The sequence below is a fragment of the Ambystoma mexicanum genome, chromosome 2q (genome assembly GCF_040938575.1).
Source record: "Ambystoma mexicanum isolate Mex_15411 chromosome 2q, UKY_AmexF1_1, whole genome shotgun sequence".
Lineage (NCBI taxonomy): Eukaryota > Metazoa > Chordata > Amphibia > Caudata > Ambystomatidae > Ambystoma > Ambystoma mexicanum.
The window spans coordinates 1,223,618,713-1,223,637,931 of NC_090924.1; positions in this window are offsets into that span (position 1 = coordinate 1,223,618,713).

Consider the following 19,219-nt stretch of genomic DNA (forward strand, 5'->3'; position numbering starts at 1 on the left):
ATTGGGCCAACATCCTTTGCCGAGGTATTCAGAGAACAGATTGAGGCTGCCCAAACTTAGCAAGAGTCTCAGACCCTCAAGAGGCTGACTATCGTAAACCCACCCTGCATTCCAGCTATTATGGAAGAATCTCAGACCTGAAAGGGGTCGACTATTATAATCTCTCCTTGTGTTCCAGCTATAGTGCAGGGACCAGATGCCTCTGCCCACAAGGATGAGGTGCAATTAGACAATTCTTTAGAGAAAAATAATGCATTGGCGATACTTATTCGATCCACTATTATGGAAATACTACAACCCCATCTGAGCCTCTACGTTCCCTCCTTGCCGCTCTCATCTACCAATTCTAATTCTCTAGTTCACCAGGCGGAGAAAATGGCAGACACCGAGAATAACTCTGTTAAATCAATATCTTCTGCCATGAAAGAGTCAGACTTACAGAGAGGGAAAGCAGGGATAGTACAACAAAATGAGCACGATCCGGTAAATACACTTTTGGATGAATCAGTAGGTAAGCTTCCCAATACAGTATTCCAGAGTGATGTGAAATATGTTCAATGGCGGCAATCTGCCTTCCCTGATATTCTTCTTTATTATTTGTTTGATCAGGGTGGACCTCCCACATTGAATCATGAACGAGTGTTGGCTCTGTTCAATGAGATTCCTTCCCTCAGATTCATTTCAACGGCTGACATAAAGTTCATTGATTTTATACATCCAACACGTTATGACCATGTTAGACTGGTCTTTCATTCCCAATCAGTATACGAGCCAGTTCTAAGGGAGGTCTCCCAGTTCAATCGTATGGGGTACAACCTTTTGATCTTTAGACCCAATCTAGTACTGTCCAATTCAGAAACAACAAAATCCGCCCTCCCAAAGGACTATCAGGGTGGGAGAGGACCTATGAGTGCAACCCGCAGATCGCCTAAGGCAGATGATGAACAGAGTTGGAGATGGCTCACCCTTACATTAAAGGACTCCATAACCCAGTTAAAATCCCTGAGAAAGGCACCTTTAACCATACCGCCCAGCTCAGTGACTTTTGCCTGGTTTCCTGGAATACGAGGAACATGTCACATCTTTCTTCATCATGTACAAAATCAAAACAATATCAAGTGAAATGTATTCAGGAATCATGGATGACCTCAGACTATCATATATACGGATTCCAGTGTTTGCACCAATTGGCGAAAAGGGGAAATAAAGGTTGACCATATCGTTGCCTTCTAATCGCAGTAAAGAATGGGGAAGGCATTAACTTCTTAGAAGTAATTGATATTACAACAGGCATTTTGGCACTTGTTTCGGACTTGGTAATTGCCAATATGCACTTTCATATTCTTGTTATAAATATTTGATCTTGGCTCACTATTGAAAAGATAAATGTCTGTTTATTGATTTGACGGTCAGATTACGTGGTTTACATATTGTCATAGTGGGTGACCTGAATGCAGAGATGCCCTATGGGCTAGGACTGCATACAAATTTAGGCTCTGTCATATCCCTTAACACTGACAACACACAGAGAATTGAGGGCACTGGCTGGAATGTCTAGGAAACATGTTCAGGGTTGATTTTGGTATAATCTATTCACAAACTGTGGCCTCTTACATACAAATTGTAATCCAGTATCATGATCTGGATACTCACACCTGGTCTGATGGCACAATGGTCTCCACTATTGATCACATATTTCTATCTCAAAGACTCTTTGATGCTTGTCATAAATTCAAAATCATACCCACAAATTTGAGTGATCATTTGATTCTGGAGGTTACGATCAGGATCAAATTTAATACTACTGCCAGTAGCAGGTACTCTAACCAGTTGGTAGTAAACTCCGCTAGGAACAGGATTAAGTGCCCTAACGGAAATTTGGGAAAGTTGAATGCAGTATTTTTATCAGACTTTCACAAAAATTCAGTGGATCGCAGATGTCAGCATTTTACGTCTGCTGCCTTTCCCACATGTATGAACCTGCTGATCAATAAGTCTAACAAAGTGAGGGTTGGTCCCTTTCGGAAGTCTGTACGTTCCCATGTTTATGACCCCTTGGTTACTCAACATAAAAGATTAAGTAGAAGAGAGATGTGTAGGGTCATGAATAGTTCCTTACATTGGGAAGAAATAATTCCAAGATTTGCGCAGACTCAAGCACACCATGAAAAATTGGATTAAGGGTCATAAGGCACAAATGCTTCAGGCTGACAGCAAAGCCATGCTGATAGCCCCTAAGGACGGCTCTGCCAGAGGATTCAGGCATTTTATCAATTTAAAAGAAAGCTCGCTAGTGCCAGTTCAATTGAATTGTATATCAGCAGGTCATTTTGGTCGCTTATACTCAGAGAAACTTTATACGTTCGACAAAATAGCTTCCTTAAAGTCACAAACATGGGATCTTAGTTTTGAGATATCAGACATCAAAAGTCAAATTAAAAAATTGAGCTCGTCTAGAGCGAGTGGTCCGAATGGCTTGGCAAATGTCATTCTGAAGGCCAATCCAGAGTTGGGTCAAATCATTATTCATGCTGTTCTCTGACATCATGATGAATAGGCATATTCCGGAATCTTGGCAAGTATCTTACATCATTCCGATGTACAAAAAAGGGGACAGGAGCCTGCCTGCAAACTATCGTCCCATTGCCCTGATGGACGCTGTCTCTAAGATCTCTGCAAGATTAGTCCTCAATCAATTGGTGGAGTGGTCTGAATCCAACAAATACTTTTGTACAGGCAGTTCAGTTTTCACAAGGCAATGGGGATGGAGATTTGGGGGCTGCTGTTTACCCTACTTCAGGAAAAAGCTTTTAGGCAGGAGGCTGCACCAATATACGTAGTCACAAATGACTTGACACTAGCGTTAAACCTTGTTCATCGCTCTTTATTATGGTCGATACTCTTATCTATGGGGATTCCTTTAGGTATTCTCTCCATACTGATTCATCTCCACGAGAGTTCCGTAGTACAGGTCAGATCAAATACAAATGGGTAACTATCCTCCCAGATAAAAACAATGAAGGGCTTGAGCCAGGGATGTATTTTCACGCTAACACTTTTAGATGTCGGACAGTGCCTGGATGTCGCCTCTTTGATCTCTCCCAAAATTGAGGGATCAAAAATTAATTGGTGCGCATATGCTGATGATTTTCTTTTGTTTGATAGCACCCCTATAGGCCTCCAGCATCAAATTAAAGTATTTTCAGGCTATGTCACCAGCAATGGCCTTGAGATCAATGAAAGGAAATCTGTGGTTATGAGCCCGAGTAATCGCACAAACTCTCCTCATTTAGCTGGTATCTGAAGAAACATAAAATTGCAAAAATGTGATCATTGCAATATTTTGGCTTTCTGGCATTTGTTACCTGGAAAATGTATTTGTATTGGAAATGTATTTTGGAGCGGACAAACCATTTGATACTACAAATGCGTAAGGTAGCCCATAAATATTGTAAATACTCAATATCACTCCTTATTCATTTCTATAAGCTAAAAGTTATTCCCAAGCTCAGTTATGGCTTAGAACTGTTCCCATACCATCTGCAATTCGACCTGCAGAAGATTGAGGCTAACATTTGGAGATCTTTGTTATTCTATTTCCTGAAATGCATACCATTTGCAGCACTGAGATATGAATTGGACTTACAATCTTTGGGGAGCTTGGAGGAATGGAAGAAACTTGATTTTGGCAACAGGGAATACCCTATCTGTTCATCTAGGATTTAAATTAAAAACTGGAAAGCCAGACTTCGCCTGGCTGTCCTCCATGCAGGAAATTTGCTCTACGGCACTGAGAAATATTGGGCTCTCGCATGAAGATCTTCTGGTCAATCCATTGCGAGTAAAACGCTTACTAAAAACTAAAAAACCTAGATTGGACAAAAACAATGGAAGCTGCGCTTAATTCAGCAATATATTATCATCTGGTCTCTAATTGGAAACCTATGTACATCCAGAATCATATCTGACATGATTCCCTGATCCTAAATGGTGAAATTCCCATATGCAGTTTCGCTTTAATGTCTTATTAACCGGCGAGATAATAGAATTCAGGGAAAAAGTCATGAAGTTAAGGAATCCCTGAGGCACCTTCTATATCTATCGAGTGTTTCCAGATTTAGTATGGTGGGCGATGCTGCATGGGAATGCTGTGGCTTTAAAGCTGGCATTCATCAGATTTCTTTCAGAAGTGTGTGGTCTAATAACATTTTGGTTTTGTATCCTGTTAAGAAATGACATGTGGTGTACTCCTCAAAAAGCAGATTTGGTTTTGTATTATGGTAAAATAAGGTTGGTATTGGACAGTCTATCACTAAATGTATCTTGGATGTGTTGTCTTCTAATATTGGTGAAATTTACTGAATTTGTTATTTTTCTTAATGATGGATTTTATCTTCCTCTTTTTCTTTCTCTTTCTAATTTACTGTAGACAAAGAAATCAAAATGTAAAATGTAATTGGTTGATATGTTATGTCTTAACTTTTTGTTTTGTAAAGGTTTTCTTTCTTTTTAAATGAACATTTTCTGTAGACAAGGAAATCGAAAATGTTGAATATAATTGGTTGATATGCTCTGTTTTAACTTTTTGTAGTGTAAAGGTTTTCTTTTGAAATGAAAACCAAAACATTTTTTTTAATCAATACTTGAATTTAATCACAAGATAATGATTATTACAAGGTTAAGAGAACCGAACAGATACACCCGGCCTCATCCTCTAGAGGTAGATACTTCATCGTTAGTTAGTCCACTGGCTAGATATCCATGCAGTCTGGGTGAAAATTTACGAGGTTTCTTAAACCCACCTCCCTCAAAAACACAGTGAAGGCCAATACACAGTGATGCTGCACATGTGAAAACAAATGCCATTCTACTGTGCACACCCAAACTCCCCCTTCACACTCCTCTACCGGTCAGCCACGTGTGTATTTTCAGCATGCAAATGGATACCAAATATTGACACATGCATGCAAGTAACTACACACATGACCAATGAAGGTCAGAACCAGGGACACTAAATGGACTAACAAACCGCAACACTGCCAAAAAAACTGTGAGAAACAATGACTATGAGTTAAGAAAATAAATTAAATTTAACAGTTGTATTGTGCTCATACAGAATGTAAATTAAAGATCCAAATATGTACATGAAAAAAATAATGTATGCAAAAATGTCCATGTCCATAAAAAGTATTTACAATACCATCAAAAATAAAAATAACCACTACTGCATGGTGAACACAAAAAAAGACCAATAAAACTATTTACACAATAAACTTGGAGTAATGTCTAAAGTCCACTCCAAATAATGAAATAATTAAAGGGAAACCCACACATGTAGAACTATTTACAAATAAACAGAGTAATGTCCCATAGTTCCAAATAACGAATAAAATAAACAGAAACTTATACCTAAAAAACTATGTACAAAGGCAGCGGGCTAGTCCTCCTCCTCACCAATGTCGCTCAATGTCTGGGCCAGGGCATCATTGAGCACTGTGTCCACTTCCACAATGCGTGCCTGTGTTTGCAGCTCGAGGGCCTGCAGGTCCACCAGCATGGCCCTCTCCCTCGCCTCCCAGTCCCCGCAAGCCTCCTCGAGGATATGGCAACGCCGCCTTGCCCTATACAGTGCAGTCTTGGCCATGATGAGTCTTGCCTCCTGGATCCGCTGCCTCTCTGCCCCAATTCGCTGCCCATATTGCTCCAACATGGAAGACATCCTCAACCGTAGGTCTACATTTGCTTCCTGCCTGATGCAGCAAATTCGAGACCAGGAACGTTGCCAGCCATTTCAGGAGACGCCAGACCTCATTCTGATGATGTGCATGCCCATGATTGTAAGCCTGCACATCATCACAAATGGCGCCTGTACACCTCGCAATACCAGCTAGCAGGGGTTCCACTCTGTCTGAAATGGCCAGATCCGCAGGAATTGAGGTGTTGGTTTGTGTGGAAAACATCTGACACCTGCGGATGGGTCCGGCCTAGGGCATGGCGGCAGGTGCATACTGGTGCAGGCGCTGGGTCAGGGACAGGAGTTGGCACAGGTACCTCCAAGGTGACCTGCACTGCCTCCTGCCCCTGAGTCTGGACTGCACCAGTCACACCCACCTCATCACCTTCGCTGGGCCCCATTGACTGGGCTGATACGGCCTCCTCCTCCTCCTCCCCAGCCAACCTGGATGCCTCCCCAGCAACTTCTGCAATGGATTGCCCCTGTTTGAGCTCACATGTCCCTCCCCACTACCGAGGAGTCCACGTCCACCTTTGCCCTCTTGGACCTCCTCTCAGCAGCCTTGCCCGATGTTTGAGATGCGGCACCAGTCTCCTCGCTCCCGGATGATGTTGAGGCCAGGGGTTGTGACTGGGCCTGTGTCTCTGCCCAGTGGAGGCATCCCTGTTGTCTAGCTCCACAGCACTTGCTCCGCCCTATTATTCCAACGCCACTGTGGATAAGGAGACATAGAACACAAACATCAGGGTACTGTACCTATGTATGTTTGGCACAAAAGATATGCACATGAAGTACACTGCCAAAGGTCACAACAATCATCACCCACCACAACACACAGGTACATGCAATGTGCATACATACACATAGATGTCTGTCGTTCACAACAGACAATCACACCCTTGGACATGGCACTGTCACACCTACAAATTGTGCATGCAACACACACATGCATCATGGGACATGCACATGTCATGCACACACATCACCTGACAGTCCTGAAGCAGTGCACTGAGCTATCACATCAGAGTCCCCTCAACGTCAATCAGGCAGCAAGAGTAGGGCACACATTGAAATGCACCAGTTACATCCATCCAGAAATGATGGCCAGTCACACAGTCACATATCAGACATATACACATGTACACAATGCCTGTTGAAGATGTTGGTGACAACACCCATGTGTCACACCTCTCACACGGGCACGTCTCAGACACATATAAGAAGCCACAAGCATGTCATAATATGCTGCAGCACAACACACATTGCAAAGTTAACACTGTTGGAATCACGCATGCTTCATTGAACACATGTGCAGCACTGTCTGGGACATGCACACATATATCCATACAAGAGGCATACTTGCCATAAGGCCAAGGTGCACACTCCCACCATACATCAACATGCACATGCACAATGGAGGCCAGCAACACATGGACATTCACCTGATGTCTTCAGACGGTGCTGCAAACCGCTGACCTGGGTGTGCAGCACCGAGTAAAACCTCTCCAGGACCCTCATGTCCCTGATGTTCAACCAGCCCCGGTGCCCCCCTTGGTTGGAACCAGCCTGGAGGAAGTGCTGGGCCTTGTTGTGGATCCTGGATTCAGGTCCTCCTAGCGTTTGTGCACATGGTGGTAGATTTGTGTCCCTCCGCGTAGATGGCACCCATGATCTGGTCCCAGATCAGCTTCCGTCCTTCCTTGCGGACTTGCGTTGCGGGGTTCAAGAGGCATCATAATGCCCCAGGACATGCTCCACCAGGATGTCAACTTCCCTGGCTGTGAAGTTGACAGCCCTCTGCCACTTGCCTCTGGAGATGTTTGCTCAGACATGGCAACCCCGAGGCAGTTATGAGTGGGAAAGGTGGTCGCGGGGCTTGGCTGTGGAGCGGTGGTGATGTTCTGGCATGTTGGGAGTCTTCTGAATCAGCCGAGGTGGTCACAGGGTCAAGGACAGGAGCTCTGGCAATGGCTTGGCAGCAGGCACACACAGTGGGCAGGCAGCAGTAGATGGCCCGTAGGAAGCAGCTGAGACAGTCAGAGGTAGGTACAATGGCTCGTAGGCAAGAGCGCGCGGGTCTTCCGTTTTACTTGCATGGGCAGCCGCAAACAGAGTGACGGTTACTTTGTGCGTGCAAAATTTGCACGTACACATGAAATCAGAAGAAAGGGCCTAATCGCGTAAATTACGTGACACGTGCTGGCCGTTTGGCATTGCTGTTCAGATTTGGAATAAAGGAGTGCGTAGGAGAACATCAGACGCTTGTGCGAGTTGGAGCCTACGGACCTGTGGACTTCTTGAGATTTTTGGGGTGGCATGCATTTTGTTCACTACTGTGCAAGTGCGTTCTTCTTATTTTGGGGGGGAATTGCCTCTGCGCACACGCGCTTGTACTTTTCCCTATGTTCAAAGGCTAATGGTGAGTCGCGTATGCATTATTCATACTCTGGGTGCCCCTGTGTATCGAAAACCCCTATTGTTAACATCACAGTGGCTTTCGTGGGCTTCCTTTATGCATTTTTTGTGTTGCTGGGTGCCACAGCGTACCGGTTAACACTTTTATTTTTCACGTGAGCTACCAAGGGGTTGCTCCCACACATTTTTGTTTTTTTGGGTGCCTGTGCATTATGCGTCACATTTTTATTTTCACCAAGGGTCAAATTGAGCCTTGCTGGACCATGCTAGTACATTTTACATCACGTGACCCTGCCCCCTCACTCCAATTGACCAAGACAATTGCTTGATGCACCTCCCAGTGTACAGATCAATCTGTGCCATGAGTGGAAAGGGCACAAGAGGGAAGGGTGGCTGAGGTGGCTGAGGTGCCAAGGTTTCTGAGGTTTCCAGGGTCGGGACGTGCAGGGATAGCTATGCCCCCCACCCACCAGAGTCAGGGAGATGCAGGGGCAGCTGCAGTCCCCACCAGCCAGGGTAAGGAAGCTGCAGGGGCAGCTGTAGTCCCCACCAGTCAGGGTCATGAAGCTGCAGGGGCAGCTGCAGTCCCCACTACCCAGTCTCAGGGACCACCAGCCATGGCTATAGTGGTCATAGCCCAGGTCCACAGAGACGCAGAGGTAGATGTTGTCCGTGCATCGAAGGGGAAGGGACGTTCCCACAAAACCCATGTCCTCAGCACCCAGCGTCCAGGAGCTGTAGGGACAGCTGCTGTCCCCACCAGCCAGGGTCATGAAGCTGCAGTCCCCACCACCCAGGTTCAGGGACCACCAGTCATGGCTGTAGTGGTCATAGCCCAAGTCCACAGAGCTGCAGGGGCAGATGTTGTCCGTGTGTCCAAGGGGAAGGGACGTACAGTGAAAGGACCTGGCACCAGCACCCAGGTACAGCTACCTGCAGGGGCACCTACTGTCCCAAATCGTGCAGTAGCAGAACAGGCTCAATCCCAATGCACTGCACAGGAGACTGCCATGTCGAGGAAGAGGAGCTTCAATGGCAAAGAACTCCAGATCCTCATGAACTACGTGGGTGTACGCTACCGTGACATGCTCACGCAGGCAGGGAGCACACATACGCCTGCTCAGCGTATGGTCCATTGGCAGCAAGTGACGGATAGAATCAATGCCTTGGACAATGAGAGGCACACTGCTCATGAGCTGGTGAAGTTGTGGAATGACCTCCACCGTCGAACCAAACAAAAGCTTGTTACCAACTTCGCCTCTACTCTGGTGACTGGAGGTGGGTCACCATGAGAGGACTAGGATCTCACATCACATGAAGTGGCCATTAGTGAGTTCACTAATGTGGAGCAGGTCCAAGGAATAGGAGAAATGTCTGGTGAGTGATGAAGCGTGTGCCTCCAGAACATATGTTGCCAATTGAATGAATTGTTCTGATTGTGAAGCACTTCTACCTGCATTCCCATGACTGCCATGGGTGAACCATGTCATGGTGTACTGACCCATGCTTGGTGTCCTGCAGACCGCATACAACCGATGTGCTGCACACCAAGATTCTCCTCATCACCACAGCTGCTCCGTCCTTTCCTGTCACTCTCTGGCCAGCCTCTCTTGGCTCTCTTCCTGCTCCCACCTGTGATGCTGTATACCTTGGGTTAATATTCGACTCTGCACTCTCCTTATCTCCTCACATCTCTGACATCGCTGAGATGTCAGACTACTAGCTGCACCTCCTCAGAGGTATTCTTCATTTCCTCTCCTTCCCCCAGCAGCTCACTGTCTCCAGAGCACTGGTTCTCTCTAGGCTGGGCTACTGCAACAGCATCTTTCTTAATTTGACTGCTTCAACTCTCTGCCCTCTGCAACTGATCCAGAACAGGACTGCAAAAATTGTCCTTGTTCTCCAACCCAGGTATCGTATCTCTCCAACACTGTAATCATGGCACTGGCTCCCAGTGGCTACGATTATTAAGTTCAAAACCCTCTGCATTGTTCACAAGGCCTTATGGGTCCAGGGGCACAATACCTTCAACTGTATCTTCCTAAATATCTTCCTTCTGAAGCTCTTCAATCATCCATCTCCGACTCCGTCAGGGTCAGTTGCTTCTCCTAGCAAAGAGTTGGTGGTTGATGTCTTTCTTCGCTGGGGCCTCCCTCTGGAACAGCCTCAATTCCTCCCTGAAACTTGAGTTGAACCTTCTCCGGTTCTGGAAGCACATCTGATACTTCCTCTTGGATTGTGCTTTCTCTCCTCCTCTCCCCTGCTGATCTCCTGGCTAAGTATGAAACTGCACTGGTCACCTGGCCACCCTCTGATCTCCGGCCTGGTCCTCTAGCCCACCAGTTGCACCCATGCACTGCCTCCCTGGCATCCCCCACACTTGGGGACTGATTACTGTATCCCTACAGCCCCCTATCAGCATTTGACACCTGATGTCTGCATTTACCCTTCCACTGCCACCAGATGGATGAGTTTTAATTAGTGATTATGTTTTTTATGTATTTTTTACTGCCGTTCCTATGTACTTCACTACCCCCTGCCACTCCCCCTCCAAAGTCTCCCCTTCCCTCTGAACTTGCGCAATCTCAATGTCGCCTGGCATCATAAGAACTCTATTCCCCCACCCTTGCCTCGTCGCACCTTGTAACACTTGTGTATATGTACTTTATGAATACCATGTCATATCCTGTCACATACATTGTACATGGCTTTGGGACAGTAGACATCAAGAACTGTCTCATGCTAATAGACAGTTCCGGCATGCCTATACAACGTGGCATCTGGGTATTTACATCAGTGATGTTAGTGAGTCAACTATGCCAGTCACGTGTTTGTGTCAAAAGCAGGTGCTATACACCATGATCTGCATGTGGTTGTAAGTCCATTCAGACAAGTCCATTGGTGGTTTCATGCCCCCCATACCTTCCATTGACACTGGCAATGGGTGGGACATTGTGTCATGAGTGACATAGCTTGTCAATGTGTTGCAGGACACCATTGTGATACAAATGTGTGTGGGCTATGCTATTCACATGCCTTTTCATGTAAGTTTCTGTTCATGTGTAGGTGGCGAGGCACTGGATGCAGAGGAGGAGGTTGAGCAGGAACAGGATAATCAGCTGCAACAGAATACCAGTGGAGGACGTGTTGTGGCAGCCAATGAAAATCCACTGATGCTACAGGCCATCCGAGGCATGAATGTGTATAAACCCACCTCTGATGAAACCAGTTGCTCTGGTGGTGAACCGGATATGAATTCTTCTATGCTGTCGCAGGTGAGTGTATCAAGTGTTGGTGCTGTTGTAGCATTAGTCAAAGAAATTGATGCAACCAAGTATTGAAATACAAGATCATGAACAGAAAATGAATAAAACATCCCAATCATAATGGAAAACATGGAGAAAAGAATAACATAAAAGTGTTCAGTGCATGGTTGAAGCCAATGAAAAAGAAAAGGGAAAAACAACAATAATCAAAAAAAGAAACAAAAAGATAATCACAGTTGGCAAGAACTGCTTAAGCATCATTAATATCAAAAAGAAAAGAAATAGCAGGTTTTGCACTTTTGATGTTGATGCGCATGTGGGAAGTTGCTACATACCGTGATTCCAAATTAGCGATGAGCAGATTGGTATGCGAAGCAATACATTTGTTGCCTAAAATAATGCTGAAATAACCCTTGCTAGTGCATACATTACTAATAAAAATAGTATTTGTGGTGAAGTTAAGAGAAATATACAATAGCAATGTGAATGGTAACAGTAAACTGACTTACGCTCCAAAGGGTATATATCTTTAAAATGGAATGGATTATCTAGAAAGTAGAGTTATAGATCACAATATAAGTGCTGCTCCATAGTGTGGAGTCCTACAAACAGACATATTATTTTTAAAAAATGAACTATACCTGAAGCTGAGTAGCTCTTGATTATTAAGGGGTCAAATCCCCATGGATGTTTAACAGCAGAAAATCATCACTGGCGCTGTCCAGCAAATCCAGTGTAAATCTCTGTGAAAAATGCGCATTGCGCCTGCGCGCGTGATGTCACACGCACGTTTTGCAGGTGACGTCACGCGCGCACGAGCCGTGATTGACGTCAGTGCACGTCATCAAAGTGCGGCCCGTTATTGTTTTGGTATAAACATTCACGTCTCAAAGGTAAGTAAAAAAGAAACTCAGAATCTCTCAAGTGCATGCTGCATAAGCACTCATAAAGTTAAATATGTTGAAATCTAGTCAAAGGCATGAGCGATGACTGGTATGTATTAATATACTGCACGTGCTTCATATGGCATTAGACACTTGTGGTATTGTGATTGAGTGGTATGATGTAACATGAACATTGGATGTGCAGATTCCCACAGCACATTATGGATTATGAAATAATTCTCAAGGCAAGAAATGTTTGTGAAACAAAGTATAGCAAGGAATGCAGGGGCTACTAAGGCATGTCCTTGGATCTGTAAGTAACACCATATTACTTATATTAAGTGCTAAGGTCAAACAACAACATTGTATACATGGTTGACAGAGACACAACTAAAGTTAAACATTATCAGATTTATATAATACAGAGTAACTAACCTGACATGAGGTCAAAGTCTATAAGTAAAGGGACAAACTAGTCATATCTGTTGTATCAACACTGTCATTACAGATGTGGTATAAATCTTAAATAGCACAATTTGCTAAAAAACAAAGCATGCAGTGTCAGTTGGCAAGGCGAAGCAATTAACAGATGACATGTAGATAGAAATGTTTAACAATGTCATCTAATACATCCTCATAGAAAGACATGCATTTCATGGTCAGAATTCAATCCAACTATAGTACATCTAAAATGGTAAATAGGTTTACATTCCAGCCTTCTAGGTTTCATGCAGAGATTGCCATCACGTTTACTGGTAGATGTCCTGGCCAATCCCAAAAACCGTATGTCCGATTTGTTGGCTAATTGATGTTCTGTTTGCCAATGCAAGGCTAATGGAAAATTAACACCGGTTTTGTTCAGACTTGCCAAAGGTAGCAGGGGAGGCAAACAAAAATCTAGAATCCGGTCAAACAGGAATTCTAACAAGAGCAAACACCAAGAAACAGCTGAGCAGGTGACTCAGGCCAATTTAGTTGTTAACCTGTCTAACCACAATTTCACAAATGATCAAATAAGGGTTCTTAACAAAGGACTCTCGTTTGCTCCTTCCAAATGCACAGACTTTGTCCAATTCCAGATCGACCTTTTTAAGTTCACCAGGAAATTGATTTTTTTTTTTTTGCTACACAGGTAAAAACATATGTTCCTAAACCACAAGTACCTCCGCTTAGCCAACATACCATGCTGGATATTGACCACATTGAGACATTGGTATCTCTCACTACAGATGTACCCCCAGTCAGAGAGCAAATTATGTCAGACCTTCATATCCAAACTGGGCACTTAAACATTATGGAGTTCAAACCTACATCTACATTTACACCAATTTTTGGGAGTGACAATATCATTGGCACTTTCCATAAGGCAATGACTAAGGATCTATATACTCTTTTGGATAATCCATCAAATAAAGCTCAGCACTGCAACTTGGATAAACGAGAAATACTAGCTTTGAAACAACTTCAGGAAGATTCCACCATTACCATCAAGGAAGCTGACAAAGGTGGCAATATTGTGATATTAAACACAGAGGATTACATTCAGATTGGATTGAAACATTTACAGACCCCAGATTGTTATGCCAAACTCAGTAAAATTCCCACCAAACAAATTGTACTGGATCTCCAATCTCTGATTGAACAATGGTATGCATCTGGATTTTTAATAGATGATGAGAAAAAATTCCTTGCCATCACTGACCCCACGATGCCTACTCTGTATTCTTTGCCAAAAATACATGAGCACTTTATCAATTTGCCGGAAGTGAGGACAATTATGAGCAGCATCGGATGGGTCACTGACGCCATCTCTCAGTATCTTGAAGGGATTTTACAGCCTTTTGTCATCAAAATGAGTACCTATATTAGGGACAACACACAAGTTTTGCAATATCTACAAACTGTTGTATGGCAACCCACCTTTCGTCTGGCCACCCTTGATGTTGCAGCCTTATATTCTAACATCAAACATGATCTAGCCTTTCAGGCGATTGATTACGTTTTTCGTAAAACATCAGCGTCCTATCATTGTCACATATAAATGATTAAATCATTTCTCAAATTTGCCCTTGCAAACAATGTTTGTCTCTTTAATAATGTGTACTACTTTCAGTCAAAAGGTGTTGCCATGGGTGCAAAATGTGCACTGTCTTTGGCGAATTTGTTCATGTCGCATTTTGAGGAAACCCATATCCTTGATAAACTGGAATTTAAAAACAAACTGGTGTGTTGGAAAAGATACATAGACAATGTTTTAATCATTTTGCAAGGAACAAATAGCTCATTTGAAGATTTTGTTACTCATATTAACACTAACAATTTGGGAATTACTTTGTCTATTCACTCAAGCCCTGCTTCGATTACTTTTCTAGATCTAGAAATTTTTATTGAGAATGGTACACTGCAGACCAGAACCTTTCGCAAACCTACATATGTCAATGCCATTTTGCATGCATAAAGCTGTCATCAAAGAGCTACCATACATAACATCCCCTGTGGGGAGGTCTACAGAGCAATGAGAAACTGTTCAAAAGATATAGATTTTCACCCGGAATGGGCACAGCCTACTACTCGTTTTAAGCAACGAGGTTATCCAGCTTCTTCGCTATGCAAGGCATCTCATAAATATCAATCTACTAAACAGGTGGATTTTTTGGGTACCAGAACTCATTTGAACATCAAACGGAGACCTCTTTCTTTAATAATGCAGTACACAAGTGATTCTTCAACTCTGTACAAACTTGCCTCTAAACATTGGCATTTGTTAAAATTGGATCCAGACCTTACACCATATGTCTCTGACAGGCCCAACTTTATTTTCACTAAGGCGAATACTCTTCGCAACAGACTTAGTCCTTCCTTCCTTGAGCCTCCTGACACAGAAAGACAAGCAACATGGTTCAAACACACAAAAGGTTTTTTCAAATGTGGTCATTGTAACCCATGCCAATATGCCCATCCTAGTTGTCAGACTTTAGTAGATCAGAATGGGATTCAAACTGTAATTAGAGATCTCATTAATTGTAAAATCAAATTTGTGGTCTACGCAATTATATGCGCGCACCCGTGTAAAGCCCCATCAAGTCCTGCTTTGCCGCGGGTTGCTTTACCAGCGTTTTCCTTTGGATGCTGTTTGCGGCTGCTGCAGTGGATTTTCAGTGAACTTCAAGTTCCAACAGGTGAAGACTGAAGCAAAGACACTTGTAATAGTGCATACTTAGTAAAAACTGAATCCTGACACGTTTGTTTCTTTTATTTACTTAGACTCTCCTCACATAATGCAGGGCGGAGCTATTTAAACACAGTCACGTGCGCACCGCGCACGCGCACCCGTGTAAAGCCCAAGCAAGTCCCGCTTTGCTGCTTCGCCGCAGCGTCGCGGTTAGCATAGCGAGGGTCCTTTTAATCTTATATTTTTTTTTTCATTAGTTTTATTAGTTGGTGTCATCAGTGGATACAGTCCTTGGCAGTGCTCTTTAAGCTTTAACATTGCCTCACTGTAACGAGGAAAAAGGACAATAATGTTTACCCTGCGCACTGACATGCCATGTCCTGAACGTTTGCGTGCTATCTTTGATTCCGCGTCCAAATATAGTCCTGTGTCCACTCCAAAATCAGCTTGCACACTTGTGAAGGGTGCTCATTGGGATAAACGCCAGACGAAGAAACTGACACACTCTAATATTGTAACTGGTGATTTACGAGACTTTGGGTTTGCTTCCTCGCGCTCTCCATGTCCCATGACGCGAATGTCTGAACTCACAAATCTAAGTGTCTCGAATGCGGAGGCCCAGCCTATTCCCATTGTTCTAGATGGTTTAGCTGCACAGCAACCCTTAATGAGTTCACCGACGGAACAAGATTTGAATGTTGGAACTGAGGCTCCCAAACAATTATGTAATATCTCATTGTCAGACACTTATCCTACAGAATGCTCGCTCAGGTATTGTTGGTTCAGTGCAAATAATCCTAATCTTGCTAATGTTGTAGACAATGCGGTTATTGAGCTGGAGTCTTCAAACTCTTGTTTCTCGGCCAGGGATGATGAATCTAACCTATCGAAATCTCCAGTATTATTTGAAAATGAAAACATTTTGGAAGTCCGAAACTTCTATTTCGTTTATTCCTCCAACTCCTAGGAGATCGAATAGAAATAGTTCGGTATTCTCGGGCTCTCAATCCCAAAAAGTTCTTCTGGTAACAATCGAAATAATGAATACTGCATTAATGTCTCTTGCCAAATTATTTGAAGTTTTGGATTCAAAGGTAAACTCACTCCATACCCATTCTGAAAATATGATGAGCTGGCAGAAAATATTCAGTTATTCCATGGCCCAGAGACAAGAGTCTGATGATGAAGCCTCTGCACTGTTATCAAAGCAACTTGCATAATTATTAACACTACAGAAAAACATAACTAAGCGTTTGGAAGTACAGTCTAGTTCACTGATAGTTAGTAAGAGCACACAATGCTCTAAGACCGCTGTACCTTGTGTTAAGGGTATCATACGTGAATTATCTGCAGAGACGGCGGAAATAGTACCGTTGCCTCCCCAGCCCCTGACTATGGATGCACTGGTAGTTGCAACTGCTGCTGCCTCCTCTAAGTCAAAAGAATTACAGCCTCTAAAAGAGGCCTATACGATTTTTGCAAAAAACTCAAAAAAGCAAAACTCTGAACGCCAGGCAAATCTAAAAAAATCTAAATATCAAAAAACCAAAGGAGGGGTCTCCAATGGACAAACAAGACAGTTCTTTAAATCATTGTCAAAACCAGTGAGGTGCTCAACGTTAGCATCTAATGCAATAACCAAAAAATATCTAAACTTAACGCAAGAAAGGAAAAAAATTGCAAGTCCCAAGACCAAAGGAGATCTAACTCATTCTCCGTTGGATATGCTTGTCCAGGTGGCAGAGGATATGGAACTTGGGTCGGAGAGTGTGTTGTTAGAGATTCCATCTGCACCCACACTCCAAGATAATCTAGCGAATAGTAATGAAAAATCTGACACTACATTTCATAGACAAGAACTCAGGAAAGCTGTGGATGAGTATTTGAGTCAATCTCATCAAGCCTTGTTTGTGAGTCATCCGCTAGCGCAAGTGTCCTCTGCAATTGTGAAAAAATCTGGGCTGTGTAATGAAATACATGCAAATGCTGCGAGGCCGTTAAGTACTCCAGGTGCAAAGGCCTCAAATAAAAAATTACCTGAAAAATACTTGTTGCCTGACACTCAGAATATCTTGCAAAATAGCATTCTAAATACAATCAAGGATTGTTTGGTAGCTCTAACCTCGGAACAGAATAATCTTAAATCCTCTATGAAATCTCTCATTAGTAATAAATCTGATTCTGTAACTGCTTTGGATGCAAGAGCTAATACCAAGAGTGTCACCTTCAAACCTATAGTAGATGAAAGGAATTGTAATCCGCAGGCAGAATCCATTGCTAAAAAAAAAAAAATAACCTCACAAGGGAACAGTAAGATCAAAAAGCCTTCCCAAATGTTCTCATTATTTCTTAGTTGTCGTGGTGACTCATTCCCAACTTACACCATGAATCGAATGAGCATCATGCAAATATTTTCTGATATTCCAACTCTAGAAGAACTCTCTACAAGTGATATTGAGCAGGTAGAGTTTCCTGACGAAAACGATCCAACTGTATCGTGTCCTTGGATAAGATCTCGTATTATTTTTAACACCATCTGGTCTGCAGGATCTGCTCTCTATGAGTTGGGATTTAATTTAATCCCAACTGCAAAAGAGAGCCCAGTTGTGGAGGTCTCACAAGAGTCAGGAAGACAGAGAGACAATGGTGATGGCCCGTCGGGTCAGGGCTGCTGTTGTAATAAATCCTAACTAGAAGTTGTTGAACCCTGTCCTCTGACTCATAAAATAACCATTGCGAGCTGGAATACCAGAGGACATAAGCATTTATTGAACAATTCTAACTGCTCTCTAAAGGGTTATGATATAGTGTTGCTGCAGGAAACTTGTTAACTGCACCATTATCGTGGGTCAATCATTACGTTCATTTAGTTCCTGCTGAAAAAGGTCAAAAAGGGAGACCCATGTCTGGCCTTGTAACCATCTCCAATATAACTACAACAAACAATATAGCAGATTGGCCCTCCCCAAATTCCTCTATACAATGCTCAACAATAGTGGTTCAAAAGGTGAAATTCGGAGTGGTTAACATATATTGGAACCCATTGGCGATACTCACTGCTACCTTTTTCAAAGATCTTAATGGAAAAAATTACCATCTCCCCTAATATAGCACATGTTATTTTGGCCGGTGACTTGAATATTCACCTCTTAGCACCGGCAAAAAAGAGAAATTCGGATCGGGTCATTCAATGGCTTGAGTTTATACAGACGTGGGACTTAATAATGCTAAATGGTGCAATGGAGACGGACATCCCGCCCTCACATACCTGGGCTTGTGGTTTACAAAAAGCAACTATTGATTATGTATATGTGGACAGAGGACTGTTTGCCAAAATTTCTAAGTTCAGTATACTGCCAACTGCATCAAGTGATCATCTGATGTTGACGATCGGAATTATGATTTACTCGCATGGCAAGGTTCAGTTTCAACAAAAGCAGCTGAGTAATCTGATTGTAAATCCTCAACAGAACAGATTACACTGGACCCAACCTGCGCTAGAAGCATTCGCTGGTAGCTTGGTAGATGACCATTATCACCTAGAAAGAGGTTTGGAGGCACCGGAATACTATGATTAAATGCATCTATTTGCATCTCCCTCTGTATTTAGTGGTAAGAAACTAAACAAGCCCTGTGCCCACATTTTCGATCAATCCGTTAGACTGAGGAAGATGCTATTTCAGAAGCAGAAAAGACAGATACTATCTCTTCCGGTGCAATATCGTGAGTTATCTTTAATTAAAGTAAA